The 26,230-nt window shown below is 43.7% G+C and overlaps 1 protein-coding gene and 1 non-coding gene across 2 annotated transcripts in view; both read left to right on the forward strand.

The window, feature by feature from the left end:
* Positions 1-26,230, forward strand: part of LOC126203813 (CB1 cannabinoid receptor-interacting protein 1-like) — an 871,667-nt gene that overhangs the window by 190,972 nt on the left and 654,465 nt on the right. The window lies entirely within an intron of this gene.
* On the forward strand, positions 23,239-23,312 carry Trnap-cgg (transfer RNA proline (anticodon CGG)). Its single transcript has one exon. It is a non-coding gene; the product is annotated as a tRNA-Pro (tRNA).

Raw genomic sequence — 26,230 nt, forward strand, 5'->3', positions numbered from 1 at the left:
TCCTGCATTACCACAGAATTAAATAGTTTCCATAAATGTTTCCCTTTATGGCCGATCTTAGGTCCGCCATATTTAACACTGCTACTATAGTGGACTGACAAGGCAGCCAGTCCACAGTGACGGGTAACCGAAAGGCACGCGTACACACACGCCGACTGGCGTTAAGTCTGAAACAGGATACGTGATGAAAGCTATAAAGAAAAGAACGGAGCTTCTCGTATACTTAACTTTAATTCATTGTGGTACATTTCTCTTGATAATACAAGTGAGACTCTCTCCAGATATGGTTAATGGCGCCTTGCTAGGTCGTAGCCATGGACTTAGCTGAAGGCTATTCTAACTGTCTCTCGGCAAATGAGAGAAAGGCTTCGTACGTGTAGTCGCTAGCAATGTCGTCCGTACAACTGGGCCGAGTGCTGGTCCGTCTCTCGAGACCTGCCGTGTGGTGGCGCTCGGTCTACGATCACACAGTGGCGACACGCGGGTCCGACATGTATTAATGGACCGCGGCCGATTTAAAGCTACCACCTAGCATGTGTGGTGTCTAGCGGTGACACCACAGCTACGTCTCATGGGCACAAAAGGCTTCTACTAGATTTCCCTATGACGTAGGTTCTCGTCTGTCTCACTCGCACACTGCAGCATGTAGACCTCAACAGACAATAGACGCCTGTGAGTTTCCCCATCTCAGGGTGAATCTGATCCCTTTGTGGCACGCGGACCTGGACGACAGGGTTCGTTTCACTATTCCCGTAGGGTGACTCTTTGGTTCATACATTTAAATGAGAGAGCAATGCTCGTTAACTCACAAAAGATAGCGATGTGCACATATACAGATGGTGGTAGTGTCACGTATACACGATATAAAAGGTCAGTGCATCGATGGGGTTGTCATTTGTACTGAAGTGTTTACTTGAAGAAAAGGTTTCCAACGTGATTATGGCCGTACGACGGGAGTTAACGGACTTTCAGCGTGGAATGGTAGTTCGAGCTAAACGCCTGGTACATTTAATTTCAGAAATCGTGAGGGAATTCAATATTCTCAGTTCCACAGTGTCAAGAGTGTGCCGAGAATACCACATTTCAGGAATTATCTCTCTCCACCGACAATACAGAGGCCGACGGCCTTCACTTAACTACCTAGAGCAGCGGCATTTACGTAAATTTGTCAGTGCTCAGGGAGAAGCAACACTGTGTGAAAGAACTGCAGAAATCAATGTGGGACGTACGACGAACGTATTCCGTTAGGACACTGCGGCGAAATTTCGCGTTAATGGGCCATGGCAGCAGACGACCGACGCGGGTGCCTTTGCTAACAGCACGACATCACCTGCAGAGCCTCTCCTGGGCTCGTGGCCGTATCGGTTCGGCTCTAGACGACTGGAAAATCGTGGTATATTCAGATGAGTCCGAAAAGTTTGTAAGAGCTGGTGATAGGCGTGGTGTGGCGGGGACCACAAGTTGTCAACAAGGCACTGTCGAAGCTGTTGGTGGCTCAATAATGGTGTGCGCTGTCTTTACACGGAATAGACTGGGCTCTCTTGTCCGACGGGATCGATTATTGACTGGAAATTGCTATGCTCGGCTACTTGGAGACCATTTGCAGCCAAATAACGATGGAATTTTTTCTGGATGACAGTACGTCATGTCACCGCTGACAACTGTTCGTATTTAGTTTGACGGTCATTCTGTATAATTCGAGCGAATGATTTGGCTCTGCAGATCGCCCTATATGTATCCCATCGAGCATTTACGGGATATAATCCGGAGATTAGTTCGTGCACAAAATACTCCAACGGCAACACTTTCACAATTATGGGTGTCTATAGGGGCAGCATGGCCCAATATTTCTTCAGGTGATTTCCAACGACTTGTTTAGCCATGCCACATCAAGATGCTACATTACGCCGCGAAAACGGAAGTCCCACACTATATTAGAATGCATCCCATGGCCGGCCGGTGTGGCCGTGCGGTTCTAGGCGCTTCAGTCTGGAACCGCGTGACCGCTACGGTCGCAGGTTCGAACCCTGCGTCGGGCATGGATGTGTGTGATGTCCTTAGGTTAGTTAGATTTAAGTAGTTCTAAGTTCTAGGAGACTGATGGCCACAGATGTTAAGTCCCATAGTGCTCAGAGCCATTTGAACAATTTGTATCCCATGACTTTTGTCACCTCAGTATAATGAACTGTGTGGTCGGAAATTTTGAAAGACACCAACTGAATTAACAAGACTTTTGGCTACTGTAATGATCTGCACCGACCGATACACAGATTTCTCTCCACGAATTCAGGTAAGTAAATGATTATGTGGAGCAAGGGATTTAGGGGTATGAATAGAATGGTCTTCGTAAATGAGTCCCACGTGTTAGCTCTCACAAACTTATTAACGGTTGAAAACTGGGTTTCTTCTAACTGCTGAATTATGACTCCTCACCTTATTTAACCCCAATTAATTAGAATCATTGTTTGCAAGCACATATGTAATCAAGAAACCAATAATTACATATTAACGAGAGCGATAAACTACAAAGTGACAGGAACTACCAATTACGAACATTGAAACGCACTTAAATAAGAGGTAGATTGGCTTGTCAGATTCGGCATGGAACTACACTCATGCTCATAAATTAAGGGTAATGCTGATACTTGGTGAAACAACGCTCTGGTGGGCGGTTTGCGGGTTTAAATCACCTCGAGGTATGACCATGCGGTGCATTTGACCTGCGGTCGTCGCAAGGTGGCGCTGGCGGCAGTCCAGATACGCAGAGGTGTGTTGGTGAATGTCAGAGTACGGTGTAGCGAGTAAGTGTGCAGACGTTTTCAGACTTGCTTATGGTGACTGTGTGTTGAAAATGGCTCAAAGAACACATATTGATAACGTTATGAGGGGTAGAATACTAGGGCTACTGGAGGCTGGTCAAACACAGCAGGTCGTAGCACGGGCCCTCTGTGTGCCACAAAGTGTGATCTCAAAATTATGGCAACGATTCCAGCAGACAGGAAACATGTCCAGACGCTACAGTACGGGACGTCCACAGTGTACAACACCACAATAAGACTGATATCTCATCATCAGTGCCCGCAAATGGCCACGGAGTACTGCAGGTAGCCTTGCTCGGGACCTTACTGCAGCCACTGGAACAGTTGTCTCCAGACACACAGTCTACAGACGACTGAACAGACATGGTTTATTCACCCAGAGACCTGCAAGGTGCATTCCAATGACCCCTGGTCACAGGAGAGCCCGTAAAGCCTGGTGTCAAGTATATAGTACATGGTCATTGAAACAGTGGTCCCAGGTTATGTTCAAGGACGAGTCCAGGTAAAGTCTGAACAGTGATTCTCGCCGGGTTTTCATCCATCGTGAACCAGGAACCAGATACCAACCCCTTAATGTCATTTAAAGGGACCTGTATGAAGGTCGTAGTTTGATGGTGTGGGGTGGGATTATGATTGGTGCACGTACACCCCTGCATGTGTGCACGGCCCCACCGAAACAGAAGGTATAAGGCGAATGGAGTGGCCTGCCTGTTCTCCAGACCTAAACCCCATCGAGTACGTCTGGGATGCTCTCGGTCGACGTATTTCTGCACGTCTTCAAACCCCTAGGACACTTCAGGAGCTCCGACAGGCACTGGTGCAAGAATGGGAGGCTATACCCCAGCAGCTGCTCGACCACCTGATCTAGAGTATGCCATCCCGTTGTGCGGCCTGTGTACGTGTGCATGGTGATCATATCCCATATTGATGTCGGGGTACATGCGCAGGAAACAGTGGCGTTTTGTAGCACATGTGTTTCGGGATGTTTTTCTCAACTTATCAGCAATACTGTGAACTTGGGGATCTGTGTCGTGTATGTTCCCTGTGTGCCTATGCTATTAGCGCCAGTTTTGTGTAGTGCCACGTTGTGTGGCACCACAATCTGCAGTTATTCTTAATTTAAGAGCATGAGTGCAGTACGACGACTGTAACTATCCTCTCAATGTCATTTTCTAAAATACATATTGACAGACGGATGTGCAATGATTAGCCCGATCGTACCAGAAAGACGCATGAGACCTGCATTCTAGTTACAAAGTCTGTTCGGTCATGGATAAGCCCACAAATCCCTCCCCAAGCGTTGAACCACATCCAATAAACTACACAGATAGAGAGAAATTACTTGTGTTAGCGACTCGACCTTTGCACTCACAGATCTCTCCCACATTATCAGCACCAGACATTCGTCGACTGGTAGAAACATGATACGGATTTCGATAAAATGGATCAAAAGCAAAGATATGTGAGACATGTTAGTCCACCACATGACTGACATGTTTCAATGTCTCATAAAGAAAGATACTATGTAGAAGTGATGCATGACTTTATGCCAGAGACTGGAGAGAAAAAAAAGAAGCAAATGACAACCAGAGAAACTATATGTGACAGGGAAGCATAAAAATGCTTTAAATTCATTTAGGAACTGGAATTTACTATTCTAAACTAAATTCGCTGTCTTTTACAGCCAGCTCCAAATTTAATGCGAAGAACGAGAACAGGCAGGAAAAAAACAACTGGTAAAAGACAAGAGGGGCATTTCCAACATCATAGTGACTTATGAAATAAAGCTGGTATCAGTGCTCTTTAAATGCAGGTGTTAGACGGAAGATGAAATGATGGTAGCTGTTTGCAGTATTTCTTGTGATTGAGAACGACCTAACGGAGGATGGATAAATCACTTCAGGAAGTACTGCATTCTTTAATGTATAAAGCTAATAATAGTAATGTGTTAGAAGTCTGGAAGAGCCCTTCATGCAAGAGTTGACAAATAATTATTGCTTGTGGTGCTGATTATCCGGAAACGGCTGCTGCTTATGGTGGTTGTGGTGGTGATAATAATAATTATTATTAATATTAATCGCTAAATGACATAGTTATTACGAATAGCGTACCATGAGGAATCCATCTATGAGAGTCCGCTTGCTTTTACTAGATTAATTTTCTTCTCAGGCACGACTAGAAGATGAGAGAGAAATCGCAAGGTAAATCCCAACAGATATTAAAACTTCCAATACAGAATTCGTAATCTACAGGCTTACTGACTTCTCTTCGATGGCAGCAACTAGAACTACAATGATGAAAAAGGGACAGTTTTTCTGTTACCCCTCTCCTGGTGTCTGAACCCGGAGACATAGCGTCTACCATGGTTTGTAGCAGTACGTCGCTTATTTCATCGAACATTTTCATTTGGCGTCACCCTACTGAACGGGTCCCACTACAGTCCTTCCTACTCTATGACTACACGCTGCAAGCCAACTTACACGCCATTATCTTTTTTCCCGCTTTTCCTTTTACACTCCTGAATGAAGGAGGATTGTCGCTAAAGCTGCGTAAGACATGTAATTTTCACGTCAGAATCATTTTGCAAGGAAGGAACAGTTGCCCCACTCCTCTTGGAACGCACACTCTAGAAATTTCAACTGTAAACTGCTCCTCTCCGTTGCACAACGCCTCTTATAGCGTCTGTCAGTGCGGTTTATTGCATCTCTGTAACCCTCTTGTGCCAACTAAACGATTCCATAACGGATCGCTCTGCTATTCGTTGCGTTTGCTTTCCCTCTTCTATTAATCCTACTGACAAGGGAACCTCCCCATCGCACCCCCCTCAGATTTAGTTATAAGTTGGCACAGTGGGAAAAACTGAAAGATCAATTGAGAAAACAGGAAGAAGTTGTGTGGAACTGTGAAAAAATAAGCAAAATATACAAACTGAGTAGTTCATGGCAACATAGGCAACATCAAGGACACTGGGAACGCAGGAGCGCCGTGGTCTCGTGGTAACGTGAGCAGCTGCGGAACGAAAGGTTCCTGGTTCAAATCTTCCATCGAGTGAAGAGTTTAATTTTTTATTTTCAGTTTATGTGACAAACTCTTATGTTTTCATCACTTTTTTGGGAGTGATTATCACATCCACAAGAAAACCTAAATCGGACATGGTAGAAGAATCTTTTTACCCATTCGCCAAGTGTACAAGTTAGGTGGGTCGACAACATATTCCTGTCATGTGACGCACATGCCGTCACCAGTGTTGTATAGAATATATCAGATGTGTTTTCCTGTGGAGGAATCGGTTGACCTATGACCTTGCGATCAAATGTTTTCGGTTCCGATTGGAGAGGCACGTCCTTTCGTCTACTAATCGCACGGTTTTGCGATGCGGTCGCAAAACACAGACACTAAACTTATTACAGTGAACAGAGACGTCAATGAACGAACGGACAGATAATAACTATGCAAAAATAAAGAAAGTAAAATTTTCACTCGAGGGAAGACTTGAACCAAGGACCTCTCCTTCTGCAGCTGCTCACGCTACCACGGGACCACGGCGCTCCTGAGCTCACATTCTCCTTGATGTTACCTATGTGGCCAATGGACTACTCAGTTTGTATATTTTGCTTATTTTTTCACAGTTCCATACAACTTCTTCCTGTTTCCTCAGTTGATCTGTGTTCAGTTTATCAAGGCCTATCCACTGTGCCAAGTTATAACTAAATCTGAGGGGGGTGCGATGGGGAGGTTCCCTTGTGAGTAAGGTTCCGAGACTCAAGAATAGCACCCAAGATTTCTTGCCGGCCGCGGTGGTCTAGCGGTTCTAGGCGCTCAGTCCGGAGCCGCGCGACCGCTACGGTCGCAGGTTCGAATCCTGCCTCGGGCATGGATGTGTGTGATGTCCTTAGGTTAGTTAGGTTTAAGTAGTTCTAAGTTCTAGGGGACTGATGACCTCAGATGTTAAGTCCCATAGTGCCCAGAGCCATTTGAACCATTTGAACCAAGATTTCTTCGAACTAGAGTTTTGTAACCCCAGTCTTTCGCGGATGATTTACATTTTCTTAAGATTCTCCCAATGATTCTCATTCGCCATCTGCTGTTCCCACCACGCGGTCCGGTCACAAGACGTCAGACTGCAGCAACTCTGTAAACTCTTCTCGTGCCGCCAGGTTTAAAATATACGGTGCATGGCAAAATGGCGCTATCCAAAACTGGTGCCGTGGCAGCCCATAGATGACAGGTATGAACACCGGCTGTGGGAATGTGAACAGGAGAATGACGTGCAACTGTTGAGCAACTGTCCGCCCAGATGAATCAAGGGGCTACCAACACTGCCTCCTCAACGATCGTTGAGCGATCGCTGTTGCGCATGTGCATCTACAGCAGGCGCCTCGTCCATGCAGCCGTCTGCTAACTGCTGTTCATCAGCGACGAAGGCTGGAATTTACACGACAAAGTGGCGGCCGGGGGCCTTTTCAGACGAACCACATATTATGCTCCATCGGACTGATGGCCTTTGATTTGTACGGCGTGAAACGTCTGGAAGGAAACAACCTGCATGCGTTTTGGTCTGGGGAATGTTTTCGTGGCATTCCTTACGTGATTTCGTAACTCTAGAAGGGACAACGGCTCAACACAAATATGCCTCTAACCTTGGGGATCATTTTAACCCCTAGATGAAGTTCTCCTCTGCACGATGGCGTCGACCAGCAGGACAATCCGACGTATCACACTGTAACCTCCCAACAGAAAAAAATATGTATAACATTCCGTAACCTCGCAATAATTCATTATTCCGTAACCTCGCAATAATAACGTGACTGACCTCTCATAAAATTGTGGCTCACTTATAACCTTTTAATAATTGACTGTGAATTTAAATTGGTAAATTTTGGACGTCAGCAGTGCTGCGTCATGGCCCTGAAAGATCATTCTGAATACATTCAAAATTCTTACCTCAATGAAGTCGCCGGATAACGCGTATATATTATCTGCTCCTATAAGAAATTTTTCTGGCACATTCCAGTGCAATACTGGCCACTAGATTTGTCATGTATAGAAAGAAACAACTGATTTTTCTTTCCGATAATCGGGATGACCTTGGATTGGATAAATTAGTAAATTCTTTAAATTCAGATGATTGTCAAAAAGTTAATTATATAAAAAAAGATTACTATTAAAAGATTACTATTAAAAGATTTTTTGAAACATTTGCATGGGACTTGATATAACAATAGTACAAATTTAGTTCAACAAACTACATATGCGCGCGGCTGTTTTTACCTTTATACTGCATCACTCATGCACCGCCATCGCTCCCCACAACCGGCCCAGCCAACTCCATACACACGACTGCTAGCTACTACTTACTCCTACTGACACTGCTCTTACTGCAGCGAACACTGCTCTCTGGTCTGAGATTCTCTTACAGCTTACATATCGCAGGCAGCGCGTGAGCAATTCATCGAAATGACATCTGCTCGAGTGCGCTAGCAACAAATGCCTTAGTCATGGACCTCTTACAACACATCTCACAGGGTACATGCGTGTTTAGAAGGGCACAAGGAAGAGTTTATTGTACTCCCCTGGCCACCAAATTCCCAAGATTAAAACCGAATCGAGAATCTGTGGGACATCCTTGATCGGGCTGTTAGCGCCATGGATCCTCAAACCGAGAAACCTAGCACAGCTGGCCACAGCTCTGGAGTCGATGTGGCTCTCAGTACCATCTGTTCCTACACATCTTGTAGCGGTCCGTGCTACAAAAGGTGGTAACTCAAGCTTTTGAAAGGTGCTCACATTAATATGACCCGACAAGATATTTGTTTCATGTGGCCATTTCAGTTTGTTTCTCCAGATAGTTACTTCGAGCCATTTATCAGTGGCTATTGTGTCCAGTGATTGTTCGACAATAAAGCAGTCTAACAGTAGTTGATCATTTCTCCTGTTTCTGCCTAATATTATGTTTGGGTTCAACTGCCAGTCTCTCCAACAACAGTCGGCCCTTTTCAGATCTCTCTGAATTCCGCTAGCTAATGGAATAGTCCGCCAATATCCTCACAGAGCAGCCAACATTGTCCACTAGATTATTAATATCAGTTGTAACGACCCTATAACGCGTGGTTACCAGACAGTCGGAGACGAGTTCCTCGTGTCAGTAGAGGACAATGCTCACTGCTGTAGATAACTCACCAGGCTTTTGGTAGTCACACACAAGAGAAAGAGAAGAAAGAGGCAACGCAGAGGGTATCCGCGTGGGGCTTTTAAACTGGCGACGTCAAAATCACATTAGGTTATCAGGGCGCGACTGACGCTGAGTCGTTACCACCCACTGTGGCGACAACACAATGGGAGTTGGGAGTGGTTTAGGGGATGGGGGTGTGAGAGGGTCTCCGCTCTGCCACTAATGCGACACGCCACGGGGGGGGCAGCGATGGTGCTGAAGCAGGAACCTCAGCCCTGTAACTGGGTTAGGTTATTGGTGTTTAACGTCCCATCAACAACGAGGTCATTAGAGTCGGAGCGCAAACTCGTGTTAGGGAAAGATGGGGAAGGAAATCGGCCGTGCCCTTTCAAAGGAAACATCCCAGCATTTGCCTGAAACGATTTAGGGAAATCACGGAAAACCTAAATCAGGATGGCTGGAGACGGGATTAAACCGTCGTCCTCCCGAACGCGAGTCCAGTATGCTAACCATTGCGCCACCTCGCTCGGTCAGCCATATAACTCTGCGGTACAATAATTACGTATCAATTTTGCAGGGATGCGACTAAGGCTTTACCGGGACAACGCCGCAGATTCCCGTTGATTGAGCTCGTATGGTCCACGACACAGCGCGATAGTTCAGCAAATGACGCCACTTGAGCTGCTCCCTTGCCACGAGTCAGAACTGATTCGTTCTGATGCCTGTAATTCATTTGTGTGCAGTGTAGCCCGAATCCACATTTCACGAGGTAGATGCTGACAGGCGTGCATACTACAAAATTATAAGTGCAATAAGTGAGGGTTGCAAAATACCGACACGAATTATTAAAATCAAATGGCTCTAAGCACTATGCAACTTAACATCTGAGGTCATCAGTCCACTAGACTTAGAACTACTTAAACGTAACTGAACTAAGGACATCACACACATCCATGCCCAAGGCAGGATTCGAACCTGAGACCGTAGCAGCAGCGCGGAACCGCTCGGCCACAGCGGCAAGCCACGAAGTATTAGTATAAGAATGGAAAAATAGGTAGAAACCGAGCACTCTGAAGATCACTTTGGCTACTACGTAAATGTTGGAACATGCGAGGCAATACTGATCCCAAAACCGTTTTAGAGGACAAGTTAAAGGACTAACCTAGCATTACAGCATTTGCGTATTTAGAGGAAGTTTTTGACAATGTGACTGGAATGAACTCTTAGAAATTTTGAATGTAGCAGGGATAAAATACAAGAAGTGTAAGGTTATTTGCAACTTGTACATAAACTAGATCGCATTTACAACAGCCTAAGGACATGAAAGTGAAGCAGCAGTTGAGAAGGCAGTGAAATGAGGTCGTAACATGTGCCATATGTTATTTAGTCTGCACACTAGGCAAGCATTAAAGGGAACCAAGGAGAAATTTGAAATGAGGAATTAAATTTCAGGGAAAAAAAATAAAAAGCTTGAGGTTTGCTGACGACGACGTAATACTGTCAGAGACAGTAACCAGCTTAGAAGAGCTGCTGAACAGAATGGATGGATTTTGAGATCAAACATACAGGGTGTACCGGGTATGAAATCAGATATTTTTATATATGGTGTCTTAATACTCACACGTGTCAGTGTGCTGCTTAGTGTTTTCTTTGTACCAAATAGTCTTCCCACAAACATATCACAAACTTTATGACATGATGTCTTCTGCATGGCCGTAACGGCGCCATTAAGTAGATACGCCTGTCAGTATACACTAACCATTTTGCATCCACAGGTCCACACTTCAACACCTGACCTGCTGCCCAAGTATGTATAAGCAGTAATTGCTTGCTCCTGTCACATGTACTTCTAGGTACTAATCAACCTAAAAACATACTACTTCTAATAGCTATAACACTAGGCTACTAATAGAGTAAACACTAATGTAATGTTGGTCAGTACACCGTCCACAGCCACCAATAGAGATATCTGAAGTTCCGCCTGTCTGTATAATCACACATGAGGCATGTGACAATTTTACAGATTTCGATATTTTTTACACACTGATGTTATGGTCGCTGCAGAAAAATTTTAGTCACCTAATGTTCAGCAACTCAACTTAATGGACGGATATAGAGTATAGTCATCTTCAGACTATGAAAGGAGATAGGGAGCTTCATACACAGTTCAGTATCATGTTATGAAATGAACATTATTGAAAGTAAAATAAGGCTACCACTAACTGAATGTAGACGAGTCAAATCACATGATGCTGAACGAATTAGATTGGAAAATGAGATACCAGAAATGATGGATGATTTTTGCTATTTGCGCAGTGAAAAAAAATGATTCAAATGGCTCTGAGCACGATGGGACTTAACTTCTGAGTCATCAGTCACCTAGTATCTAACTAACCTAAGGACATAACACACACCCATGCCCGAGGCAGGATTCGAACCTGCGACTGTAGCGGTCGCTCGGTTCCAGACTGTACCGCCTATAACAGCTTAGTCACACTGGCCGGCGCGCAGTAAAAAACTGATTATGGCCAAAGTAGGGAGGATATATTGTGCTTTTATAATTAAAGTGCACCTACTCGTGTAAGTTCAGTGTGTGCTTCAAGTACTGTATGGCAGCGAAATTTGGTAGATACGCTAATGTGTTAATGCGAAAAATATTAGTTCCTATTTTGGTCATCAGGTGCATTTCTGGCGTAGTAGTGCATCTCGTCTACGTCTCCAGTGCGCAGATAGAAAAAATTATGTACGTGGCAGTTAATAATAAAATTAACGTTTATGCCTTTCTCATTTGTTTAATCTTTCTACCCACGTACCGTTCCTAATCTACTACATATGGAAAGATTTCTATACGTCTTCCCCGCAATCCCAGCGCCAGGTATGCAACTGGTGGCCAATACTGGAACAAATTTTTTTCCAGTTTAAGTATGTTCCACATTAACACATCAAAATATCTACCATATTTCACTGCCATACGATAATTACAGCTCGACATTGGACTTCTGAGAGTGACTGACCTTTAATTGTAATCACCTGGTGTAATGGAGACTAGCTAAAGCAGAAGAAATATTTTTTCTGAAAAAGAGGAAGTTGTTAACATCGAGTGTAAATTTAAATGTTAGGAAGTTTTTCTGAAGGTAATTTGTCAGGTGTGTAACTTTGTATGGACGTGAAACGTGGACGATAAGTAATTCAAAAAAAGAACATAGTAGTAGATTTAGGTATGTGATTCTACAGAGAAATGGAGATTAGACCCATCTAATAAAGATCGAGTAACTAAAGTTGAAGTAGTGAAACGAACTGGGAGAAAAAAGGAATTTAAGGCACAGCTTGACTAAAGGAAAGGATCAGTTGATAGAACACATCCTAAAGCATAAAGAAATCATCAGTTCGTTTATTTAGAGAAGTTTGAGAGGAAAAATCGTAAAGGAAGACCGAGGTTTGAACACCGTACGAAGGCGCAAACGAATGTTTGTTGCAGTAGTTATTCCGAGAAGATGAGTCTTGCACAGGATAAGCTAGCTTGGAGAGCTGCATGAAAGCAGTGTTTGTCATGACCAAAATGTCGTGCAAGTCTTTGAAAACTCATCCACGAGAGGTTTTACTTTTTCTACTATCGCCTCGGTTGTGATACGCCGGTCCAGTACCAGGGTCACTACATGCTTTTCCCGATTCTTCTCAGATTCTTTTCCCAATTCTCATTCACACGTGTTTCACAACACTGGATGTGTCGTACGACCAGTCAAAGGCGTCACATGGAGGTGCGCCGGCCGGTGTGGCCGAGCGGTTCTAGGCGCTTCAGTCTGGAACCGCGCGACCGCTACGGTAGCAGGTTCGAATCCTGCCTCGGGCATGGATGTGTGTGATGTTCTTAGGTTAGTTAGGTTTAAGTAGTTCCAAGTCTAGGGGACTGATGACCTCAGATGTTAAGTCCCATAGTGCTCAGAGCCATTTTTGAACAGGGAGGTGCGTTGTTATTGTACACTTAACACCAAATCAACACTGACTGTTGGGAAGTTGTTCTTCAAATACAGGTCAGCAACGATACTCCACTTTGTAAATGAACTGCACCCTGTTGTTCGAGGGGGGTGATGCAACACATTCTTTTATCGACCTATTTCAATTGAAAACATGTTGAATTTGTTGTTTTTGGACATGGTGGAATATTCACATTTCAGCCCCTGTAGTTTCACGAAGTTCCGACAGGTGGTGCCGTTAAATGTAACATTCAAAATGGCGTCTGTGACGGAGGTACGTTCCAAGCGGAGAACTGTCATCGAGTTTCTTTTGGCGGTAAACCAGAGCATCGCAGACATTCACTGGCGCTTGTAGAATGTCCACGGAGACCTGACAATAAACAAAAGCAAGGTGAGTCGTTGGGTGAGGTGTCTGTCACCATCGCAACAATGTCGCGCAAACCTGTCCGCTCTCCGCGTGCCGGCCGGCCGGCAGTAAACAACTTCCTCTCCTGCAGTGCTGGAACATAAGGGCAATCTCGTTCGAGGTGATCGAGGGATCACCGTCAAACTCCTCGCTGCGCATCTGGACGTCTCTGCCGGTAGTGCTGACACACTCGTTCACCAGTTGGGGTACTCGAAGGACCAGAGGACTTCACAAAACTTCATTGGGCTGTTCTTCCTCATCCACCCTACACCCTGCATCTCGCACCTACCGCCTTCTGTGTATTTGGCCCAATGAAGTATCCATGGGAAGCAGTACGTGGATGGTGGGGAGGAACTTGATGCATTAAGAACTCGTCTCCGACGTCGACAAGTGAATTGGCACAGAACATACAGGCCCTCCCTGTAAGGTGGCGTAAGGCTGTCGCATTGAGCAGAGATGATGATGAAGAATAGGGTTCTGCGGCCAAAGGAGTGGGGCAATAATAGGGTGTATTACAGTCTTGGATAAATCCAACCTCCTTTCAGAAAAAAAGTGCTGCATTACTCATAGAACGCCCCTTGTAGCTACATTCCGCCTTTGCAAGTACATGAAAGGTAGATTGTTTTTTGCCACACACGTTTTGCTTCTTTTATTTATTAACCATCTTCAGTGGCCTTTTGTGAATATAATAAATCATTTGTATGGTATTCAGAAATATGTTACTAAATTGTCTCTTATTATTCTCTTATTTTTTAGTTCAAAATAACTATTACAGTGCAGGTTTCGCGAGGTTGAATTATCGTTGGGTGTTCCTTACGAATTCCGATGTTTGTAGTCCATGTGTGTCGTCTCGGAGATGCGTACTCGGTCTTCCATCCTCCAGATGGCCGATCTTCAGCGTTGTTTCCACCACACTTATGTCAGCACTTCACTTCCACTTTTCAGTATGTCTGAATGCGTTTACAGTATCTAGTGTTACCAACTGCTGGTGTGTGTGTTTATCGTTTGTTGTATATATGAGTGTGTATGTGTGTGTGTGTGTGTGTGTGTGTGTGTGTGTGTGTGTGTACGTTTTACATCTCTATTTGTGGTTCTTTTAGTGGGGCTGACATGATCAGTGACTTAGTGCTTGTCTTCAGTTGGTCAGCAACTACTTTCTTTTTTACTGCCAGGGCTATTTGAATATGAAAGCTTTCCTGTAGTGTTACGAGTTTTCACTCTAATAATTTACGTGTCCTGTTCCATGTCGTATGGTCCACGTCCATGTTTTATCAGATGTTAGGTCAAGGTAGAATGGCCATTTTCGTATTTACAGCTTATAAGGTTCTTTATATATAGTTTTGAAATCCCTGCCCATCATTCCCAGACACAGTCAAATGTTCGACATTCTAATTACGGTAATAAATGCCTGCTCCTCTATTGCTGTTTGTAAATGTTACTGGAGAGTGTTTGTTGTTCTTAAGCAAAACACACAGACACACTCTCATATATATACAGGGTGTTACAAAAAGGTACGGCCAAACTTTCAGGAAACATTCCTCACACACAAATAAAGAAAAGATGTTATGTGGACATGTGTCCGGAAACGCTTGATTTCCATGTTAGAGCTCATTTTAGTATCGTTCTTCCACCTACGCTCAATGGAGCACGTTATCACGATTTCATACGGGATACTCTACCTGTGCCGCTAGAACATGTGCCTTTGCAAGTACGACACAACATGTGGTTCATGCACGATGGAGCTCCTGCACATTTCAGTCGAAGTGTTCGTACGCTTCTCAACAACAGATTCGGTGACCGATGGATTGGTAGAGGCGGACCAATTCCATGGCCTCCACGCTCTCCTGACCTCAACCCTCTTGACTTTCATTTATGGGGGCATTTAAAAGCTCTTGTCTACGCAACCCCGGTACCAAATGTAGAGACTCTTTGTGCTCGTATTGTGGACGGCTATGATACAATACGCCATTCTCCAGGGCTGCATCAGCGCATCAGGGATTCCATGCGACGGAGGGTGGATGCATGTATCCTCGCTAACGGAGGACATTTTGAACATTTCCTGTAACTATGTGTTTGAAGTCACTCTGGTACGTTCTGTTGCTGTGTGTTTCCATTCCATGGTTAATGTGATTTGAAGAGAAGTAATAAAATGAGCTCTAACATGGAAAGTAAGCGTTTCCGGACACATGTCCACATAACATATTTTCTTTCTTTGTGTGTGAGGAATGTTTCCTGAAAGTTTGGCCGTACCTTTTTGTAACACCATCGCTTAAGCCTTGTCCCTCAGTTACGCAGGGTCAGCCATTGTTAGTCGGATTTGGCATGTTAATGTTTAAGGGGTGGCCGGATGCCCTTCCTGCCGCCACCCCGTACCCCCTGGGACGGAATCAGTGTACCCCAACTGTCTGCGCCGAGTATAATCCATGGAATAGTACGAAAGTGTTCAGATGACTGCGAGCCGTGTAACTGAGGCGGAACATGGGGACCAGCCCAGTATTCACCTAGCAGGATGTGGAAAACCGCCTAAAAACCACATCCAGGCTGGCTAGCACATCGGCCCTCGTTGTTAATCCGCCTGGCGGATTCGATCCAGGGCCCGCGCGCCTACCCGAGTCCAAGTAGCAGCGCGTTAGCGCTCTCGGCTATCCTAGCGGGTGTGTATATAATTAACAAATATCAAACCACACATACTCAGCACAACACAAACAGAAGACGAAGGGTAAACGAACAGCGATGTTTGGTAACACTAAACACTCAGTACACTGTAAAAAGTGAAATTGTATTTTGACATAAATGTTTTCGAAAGAAAGCCGAAAATCGGCCATCGGGAGGATACAGACCGAGTAAACACGTCTCCACGACAACAGACGTGGACTAAAATCACCGCAAATCGTTAAGTAGCACCAAACAACAAGTTAACCACACGAAACTTGTGCTGCAAAAGCTGATTCTAGCCTGAAAAACAAGAGAATATCAAGAGAAAACGTAAAAAGTAACAGATTTGTAAATACATGTAATTTATTTATTATATTCATAAAACAAACTTGTTACAGGCCACTGAAGATGTTTAACAAATAAATGAAGCAAAACGCGTAAGCTAAACAACACGCCGGCCGCGGTGGTCTCGCCGTTCTAGGCGCACAGTCCGGAACCGTGGGACTGCTACGGTCGCAGGTTCGAATCCTGCCTCGGGCATGGATGTGTGTGACGTCCTTAGCTTAGTTAGGTTTAAGTAGTTTTAAGTTCTAGGGGACTGATAACCACAGCAGTTGAGTCCCATAGTGCTCAGAGCCATTTGAATCAATTTTTTTTTTTAACAACAAACTGCCTCTCATTTAGTTTCAAAGGCGGAATATGTCTCCATGAATTTTAAAGCGACTAAAGAAGGACACAAAACGACAAAACTGACTAGAAAACAAAAATATTAATTACTTAACTTCATTTTTAGGAGATAGTTAAAACTTCTAGACTGCCCCTCACATACCGTATTATTGTGTCATCTCCAGGGGTACAAAACTTTTTGATCGGTCATCTTAGTTGCCTCTAGCTATCACAGGTAAATGCTATAATGTGGGAAGCTGACCCAGCAAACGAGAAAAGCTTGGGACAGAGACGATAAGGAAGACGTAACGAGATGTGCTCGATTGTTGCAGTTCCTGAATCTGCGAACCGACAAAAAGACTATGAGTGTGTCGTTTCCTCCATCGGCTCCGACTCTGTCAACAGAGCTAGGAAGGAGTTGCAAGCAAATCTATATCCACTGTCCCAGCTCAAGAAATTCCTGCGATCCTATTAAGAGAATCCAATCTCTGAATGCTGGCACACTGCCTTGAGACCCCGCCAGTTCACACAACAGCTTCCTATCACACGCCTTCGTTATGTAACAAGGCCTCTGCAGAACACTGAAATCTCTGTGTATCAAAATATGAACTCGTTCTAATCTTCTTAATGCGTCATCTACAAGACTTCCTTATTAACGCCATCTGAACATATCATCTCACATCACGATTAATCATTTTGGCACACGCCACAAATATTAGTGACAATTTTAACAGAGATTAGGATCTTCTGACGTAACCATGCGATTATACGTCGAAAAATAAAATTGTAAAATGGTTCAAATGACTCTGAGCACTATGGAACTTAACATCTGAGGTCATCAGTTCCCTAGAACTTTGAACTACTTAAACGTAACTAACCTAAGGACATCACACCCATCCATGCCCGAGGCAGGATTCGAACTTGCGACCGTAGCACTGGCCCGGATTCGGACTGAAGCGCCTAGAACCGCTCGGCCACAGAGGCCGGCAATGAAATTGTCCAAACAGCTAAAAGTTGTTGTGACAGATGGTTTGATCGGAACAAGCCGATGTACATCACCTTGAGTTAACAGCACCGGATGGTAACTTAGAATGGAAACATATTTTATGATAATTTTACTTATCTTTAGGGGTGGAGATAACTGTTGCTGGGACGATCGTTGACGATCAATGATCCAAAACCTGATTTCATTCCACTTTTTGTTTATCAGTCCAAATAAAATAAAATTTCTCATGAGAATTTTCAGTTACCTATTTCTCTGAGTTGCGTAATTAATTTTTACTTTCCTAGTTTAATACGTATTAGCACAAAATGTATGCTGAATTTGTATTAAGTTAATAGCACTATAAAATATTTCATACACAGCGTAGTATTAAAAAATTTAAACAATACTTCTGACCTAATTGCAAGACAGGGTACGCTATATTTTTGATATGAAATCTAATGAGATTTTTGTTTAAACGATTTCTTTACTTAATATTTTAATTAGATATTAATTAATATATAGCTTTTATTGCTAATATATTTTCGGTGTCTGTGTGTGTTATAGATTCTAGTACATACAAACTTTTTGAAATAAATGACAATACCGGAGTCTTGGAAGTCTTTCTAATATAATATATAAGGAACTATCAGCCTCGATTGCGATAACGAAACCGACGTTTACCTAGCTTTCAGCCCAAATAATTGAGCCTTCTTCAGAAGTTATACCTAAATCTATAATTTGTCTAAGAGGGCATGGTCTAGAAATAAAACTAAAACAGCATGAATAGACCCTCTTAGACAAATTATAGATTCAGGTATAACTTCTGAAGAAGGCTCAATTATTTGGGCTGAAAGCTAGGTAAACGTTGGTTTCATTACCGCAATCGAGGCTGATAGTTTCTTATATATTAGATTATCACGATTGCTGACTGTGCTGCAATGTTGGAAGTACACAAATCTTTCTAGTATATTGTAAAGAAAGTAAATCTGGATAAGAAAGAATGCATGAAAGGTAAGCAGACACGTCTGCATGACTCTAAAGCAGATATAAATCTCATTTTCACATGGAAATAGAAATGGGCAAATCAGTAGTCACTTAAAGCGTACGTGAGAAATTTACGATAGTAGGAGTTAGTCACTAGGTTTTAAACGGTAAGTTCGTTCGGTGTGGTGTTTCCCTTCAACCAAAGATGAAATTGTGAAGCTCCTTAGGCACGTCTAACATGTCTACCCGTAACAAGAAGAGACCACAATGTAACTGGCTTCTTTCAAAAAAATTTATGTGATTCTATTGAATATCACTTGACAGTTGTCTGCTGTTGAAAACTTGCATGCCATGTAATTCATATGCTTATTGATAAGTAATTTTATGTCTCAAAGACCCTTAGTGACATATCCGTCTACTATATTAACTTATTTTTGGACGAAATTGCAAGGCACATCTTAACAAAAGTCTGAGGTAAGCCAGCCAATGATATTACTTGGCCGAGAGACTAAGCAAGTTCCACTTGCCCAGTGAACAAAGGCACACACTCTGCCCTCCCGCCTGCTGTTGTGTGGACGTGCCGACCCGTTTGGTACAGATGCTTTGTTTCGCGATAAAAAAGACTGGGCCATTGAGGCGACATCGTTCTGGATTAGGATGATTTCGTTCCCTATCCTGATTATGAGTTACGTGGTTTTTCAGAGATTTTTATTAGAGATATTTTGTAGTTTTATTTCACCTGAGCAATGACAGGTTTTTTTAGATTTCACTTTTTCATTACAAGATACGGAAATCAATATTCAGTTTATATTCGGTCATCAGAGGCAAAAATTGCTTATCTCACTGCTACCCCATTCATTAAATAATATTTCGGTCGTTAATGTGAATACATTTATTTTTTGGTGTCTTTTATAAATTTATGTACAGTCACGTGGTCCGTTGAAAGTGACTTGTATGAATGAAGGGGACATGACACTTTTTAATTATTTTCTGCACAACATTGTAAGATGGCGTTATTTTACAACTTAAAAACCGCGTTTACATCCAATGCGACATAAGTAAGCCCCTTCAACGATAGAAAAGACAGGTTTGTGCTCGTTCAGTAACAACATGTATGTGACTAACATCGTCTAGTACACTTAATTTATTGTATAATGTCTGCGTGTTGGGTAACTGGGGAACAAGCAGATCTGTGAAACTCGTGGTAGAACGGAAGGACACAGGAAGCTCACACACTCCTTCGGACAATAGGACGGCACAGCCGCTTCCGGCGCTAATCCCGGGACCCGCCAGCGAGCTGGACCACCTGCAAAACGGGAACGCGTGTCCGGCGGGCAGGAGTGAGAATACGGCCTGGTCGGCCAAAAACACGTGGCAGCAGGTATTCGCGTACTTTCCTACGGACATACACAACTGGCCATTAAAATTGCTACACCAAGAAGAAATGCAGATCATAAACGGGTATTCATTGGACAAATATATTATACTGGAAATGACATGTGATTACATTTTCACGCAATTTCGGTGCAAAGATCCTGAGAAATCGGTACCCAGAACAACCACCTCTGACCGTAATAACGGCCTTGATACGCCTGGGCATTGAGTCAAACAGAGCTTGGATGGCGTGTACAGGTACAGCTGCCCATGCAGCTTCAACGTGATACTACTCTTTATGACCTGTGGTGACTGGCGTATTGTGACGAGCCAGTTGCTCGGCCACCATTGACCAGACGTTTTCCATTGGTGAGAGATCTGGAGAATGTGCTGGCCAGGGCAGCAGTCGAACATTTTCTGTATCCAGAAAGGCCCGTACAGGACATGCAAAATGCGGTCGTGCATTATCTTGCTGGAATGTAGGGTTTCGCAGAGATCGACTGAAGGGTAGAGCCACGGGTCGTAACACATCTGAAATGTAACGTCCACTGTTCAAAGTGCTGTCAGTGCGAACAAGAGGTGACCGAGACGTGTAACCAATGGGCACCCCATACCATCACGCCGGGTGATACCAGTATGACGATGACGAATACACGCTTCCGATGTGCGTTCGCCGCGATGTCGCCAGACACGGACGCGACCATCGTGATGCTGTAAACAGAACCTGGATTCATCCGAAAAAATGACGTTTTGCCATTCGTGCACCCAGATTCGTCGTTGAGTATACCATCGCAGGCGCTCCTGTCTGTGATGCAGCGTCAAGACTAACTGCAGCCATGGTCTCCGAGCTGATAGTCCATGCTGCTGCAAACGTCGTCGAACTGTTCGTGCAGGTGATTATTGTCTAGCAAACGTCCCCATCTGTTGACTCAGCGATCGAGACGTGGCTGCACGATCCGTTACAGCCATGCGGATAAGATGCCTGTCACCTCGACTGCTAGTGATACAAGGCCGTTGGGATCCAGCACGGCGTTCCGTATTACCCTCCTGAACCCACCGATTCCATATTCTGCTAGCACTCATCGGATCTCGACCAACGCGAGCAGCATACTCGCGATATGATAAACCGCAATCGCGATAGGTTACAATCCGACCTTTATCAAAGTCGGAAACCTGATGGTACGCATTTTTCCTACATACAAGAGGCATCACAACAACGTTTCACCAGGCAACGCCGGTCAAGTGCTATTTGTGTATGAGAAATCGGTTGGAAACTTTCCTCGTGTCAGCACGTTGTAGGTGTCACCAACGGCGCCAACTTTGTGTGAATGCTCTGAAAAGCTAATCATTTGCATATCACAGCATCATTTTCCTGTCGGTTAAATATCGCGTCTGTAGCACGTCATCTTCGTGGTGTAGCAATTTTAATGGCCAGTAGTGTAAAAGAACTTCCAGAAACTTCGATCTCGATTCTACACAGCGTTCAGAAACGAGCGCCTTCCGGAAAGATAATTCGCCACCCAAATTTAAGGGAGAGAAAATAGTTTGAGCAGGAAAATAGGAGAGAAAAATGAAGCGGAGTCATTGCAGGGTCGTGGAGCAGCAGAGTCGTCTTGGAGGTCCGCGGCAAACGACGGACGTCTTCAACTGTAATTTTGGTGAAGTACGGTTTTGCTATTATATCGCCGAGGCGAGAAGTCCTGCGGTTGTAGCTTCTGATCATTATGGTGATCTTGCTTACGCACCGGCGTGTGGGATGGTGAATTTACATTGGTGAATGACGTGTTCTACTCAGTTCTGCACTGAGGTTTCACACTGTTCATTGAGATAGTAGTTCCTTCTTGCTATTTAGTACACGGGAGATGTTAGTTACTCCGCGCCTAATCACAGATCGCGAGTTCATTATAGGGCAGAGCCACACAGTTTAAGGGCCAATATTAATACAGGGAGAACTTCAGATTTGTAATCCTTAGTTAATTTCTTTAATTTTTTTTATGATGAATAAATGTATTAACACTTTGCCGACCGGCGACACCACAGTGGTGTCGTGTGCATAGTATCGCTCAGTGGCCGGCGACACCAGAGTGGTGTCCTGACCATAGTATTGCGCAGTAGCCGGCGACAGCACTTTAGTATCTGTTTCATTCTGTTGGTGTTTTGTTTAGGTAACAATAAGTTACACACGTCATCAAGTTTTTTTTGTTTATATAAGTACTTGTGCACTTTCATCATGGCAGACGAAAGAGTCGATACGATTATTTACGATAAATCCGCGGACGTCTTGTCTGATGTTCCAGACCACTTGACTGATTGAGAAGAAGACATTGGATATCAAAAAAGTGAAAGTGAAGCAGAATCGTCGATACTGAAATACGTCCAAGAAGAATTCGGCGAACGCTACGGTTGCCAATTGATTCGGATGAATCAGACGAAGAAGACAGACTATGATTTACTGAGGACCAGTAATAAATTTGAAGGGTCTTCGGGTCCACACATATTTCCCAAAGATACACAGAACGTCGTGGATATTGTAAAATTATATATTGGGAACGATCTATTTGAATATATTAGCGCCGGCAGCGTGGCCGAGCGGTTCTAGGCGCTTCAGTCTGGAACCACGCGACCGCTACGATCGCAGGTTTGAATCCTGCCTCGGGCATGGACGTGTGTGATGTCCCTATGTTAGTTAGGTTTAAGTAGTTCTAAGTTCTAGGGGACTGACGACCTAAGATGTTAAAAGTCTCATTGTGCTCAGAGCCATTTGAATACATTAGCAACGAAACCAGCAAGTATTACAGTCAAAATTGCAATAGAAGGAAACCGGTTAAAAAAAAAGGCAAATTTGTCAACGTTACTGGACCCGAACTTAGAAAATGGTTTGGGCTTGCTATCCTTATGGGAACTGTAAAAAAAGCAAGGATCCATGATTACTGGTCACCGAATCCGTTGATAGACACATCGATATTTCGCAAAACGATCTGCCGCAACCTATTCAGACAAGTATTATCATTTTTTACATTTTTTCGACAACAACAGTAAACCGGAATGAGATTTTCACTCTGCAGCGGAGTGTGCGCTGATATGAAACTTCCTGGCAGATTAAAACTGTGTGCCCGACCGAGACTCGAACTCGGGACCTTTGCCTGGAAGGTAGGAGACGAGGTACTGGCAGAAGTAAAGCTGTGAGTACCGGTCGTGAGTCGTGCTTCGGTAGCTCAGTGGTAGAGCACTTGCCCGCGGAAGGCAAAGGTCCCGAGTTCGAGTCTCGGTCGGGCACACAGTTTTAATCTGCCAGGAAGTTTCAACAGTAAACCGGTTAATGCCGACGGGTTTTTCAAAGTGCAATTCGTAATTGATTATTTTTCCAAAAAGTTTAAAGAAACGTTTAATCTAAGTCAAAACATTTCAATTGATGAAGCAATGAGACCGTGCCGTGGACAGTTAAATTTTAAAGTTTACAATCCGTCGAAAATTACGAAATTCGGCGTACTCATTCGGATGCTGTGTGATTCGAGTACGGGATACATTTCCTCATTTAAGATATATTTCGGCGCTGGACAGCCTTTGGCAAAAACAGTGATGGAACTATTGACACCTCCTGATGGAAAGTGGCGTCACCTCTGCATGGAACCGAGCGAGGTGGCGCAGTGGTTAGACACTGGACTCGCATTCGGGAGGACGACGGTTCAATCCCGCGTCCGGCCATCCTGATTTAGGTTTTCCGTGATTTCCCTAAATCACTCCAGGCAAATGCCGGGATGGTTCCTCTGAAAGGGCACGGCCGACTTCCTTCCCCATCCTTTCCTAATCCGATGAGACCGATGACCACGTTGTCTGGTCTCCTTCCCCAAAACCAACCAACCAACTCTGCATGGATAATTATTATAACAGTGTAGAACTTGCACAGAAGTTACTTGAAAAGAAAATTCGAGTTTGCGGAACGATACAGCAAAATAGAGGATTTCCGGAAAATTAAAGCGCGCAAAAATCAAGTTGTTTGAAGTATATCATCAACGGAAAGGTGACAAGCGGCCGGCGACAAGCCAAGTAATCCGAATTAGCGCTGCCGGCGCCAAGCGGATAAATTTGTACGAGACGTGCGGACGGAAAAGTGTTAAAATCACGGCATTTATCCATTAGTACAAATTATTTTCCTGTACGACTTCATCTTGTCTCTTGTGTACATTTTATAACTTATTCGTTAAAAGGGGGACTGGATTTTGTCGGTTTATCCTGACATTCTATCGTTTCCACAGGATAAGATTAGGAACGGATAGGTTATCACATGTCAATTTACATAATTAATGAGAATAACGTTCTCCTACTGGGGGACGTCTAAGTGTCAATGCGACTTCAGTAGCGTTAAAATATCCACTGCGCAAGTTATCACTTGTACGCACTCATGGCAATGAAGTGTTGTAGAATTGGCTCTGAGCACTATGGGACTTAACATCTATGGTCATCAGTCCCCTAGAACTTACAACTACTTAAACCTAACTAACCTAAGGACATCACACACATCCATGCCCGAGGCAGGATTCGAACCTGCGACCGTAGCGGTCACGCGGTTCCAGACTGAAGCGCCTAGAACCGCACGGCCACACCGGCCGGCTCAGACTCATACAACTTGTTCTTAATACCTTAAGAAATGAAGGCATGTGACACGTTTGATGGTGATCCGCACGTCGGATGCGAACTTCAAGCTACAGGGTCCCCCTAAATGTATTCCTCAGGAGTAAACTACTGACTATAAATCTGCCGGCGTAATAACTCCGGTCGCGGCTTCTGCCAATAACGCACCTGTCGTAAAATTAATCCACCTTCAATTCTCTGAGTACCAATATGAAACTTGTTCGTATCGATTCAACTTCGTTTCTTAATCCCGAATTAGTATTTATCTTCGTCAGGTGGTCATTGGCGTAAATTAAAAGACTGAGATATGAATCTCTAGGTCTTTTAATACATTTAATTCCAATTACAGTATTTTATTTGATATTACAGTCGCTTATTATAGATCATAGCGAGACCCCTTTTCTGCGAAACATGTGAATTTTAACAAGGCGGGAAGAAAACTAAAGGGACGTCCATTAATTACGTGAGGGCCTTGTTTTTTTTTTTACCTCCGTCCAACCTTGGTGACATTGGTGGTTAGTAGTGGGACCCCTGCTCTCTCCATCTCACGTGAGTTTTATCCCACAGCCGAGTAAAAATACGTAAAAAAATACTTGTTTTAAACAACGATTGAAAGGCCTTAATGAAGACGTGTTTTACTTAGAAAGTCTACTAAATTGTGTTCTAAATAAGTGATTGAAGACTCTTTATTTTAAATACGCCGACCTGAGTAATTTTCTAACGGACGGACAGGCAGAAACAGAGAGGCAAACAAAAATCTGCATGAAAACAGTATCAATGGTTTTGACGGATCTCTAAAAAAATTGATATGTACATAAAATATCACTGAACCTTTACTTACTATGCCAACAGACGAGAACATTATGTCTTCCTGTGACCATATCATTACCTAGATTTTCAATCTCTTGATTTATATAGTCATTAACAGAATTTTTCTCGATGAACTAAAGCTTAGCTTCGTTCCACAAACAATTAACTTCTTGCTCGTTCGTGTGTTTCAGCTTGTAATGGCGCTTGGTACCGCATTGTAAAAGTTTTTATACAGATTCATGTTGAACACGATAACATCCCCTTTATATGCGTTACCGAATATCACGCTTGATTCACTGACTGGCAGGCAGTGATTTGAACCGGCGTGGTAGGGAACTCCCAGAATGAAATCTTTTGTACGACATCTGTTTCAAGCCGTGGAATGCAGTGCATGCACACATACAAAGCATTCCGGTTTGTTCGGAGAGGCCATAAAGCCTGGTGGGCCTTGTAATATTATATAAGTTCAGGATTAACTTCACAAAAGAAAATGTTGCCCGTTGTCGTGTTCCCTGAGTCAAGTAGTTGACGTGAGATTTTCATTGCCCTTTCCCTCTTTAAATGAGACTTGGTGATATTTTTCCGGAATTCACACCCCCCCCCCCCCCCCCGCCCCACACTAACACCACCACCACCACCACCACCACCATCACCTTTTGAGCTCACGAAATTAATTACCTTCCAAAGAATATTTTATACCACATTCCGTTCACATCTCATAAAAATTTCCTAATTGTTTTATTATCATTCATA

The sequence above is a fragment of the Schistocerca nitens genome, chromosome 9 (genome assembly GCF_023898315.1).
Source record: "Schistocerca nitens isolate TAMUIC-IGC-003100 chromosome 9, iqSchNite1.1, whole genome shotgun sequence".
Lineage (NCBI taxonomy): Eukaryota > Metazoa > Arthropoda > Insecta > Orthoptera > Acrididae > Schistocerca > Schistocerca nitens.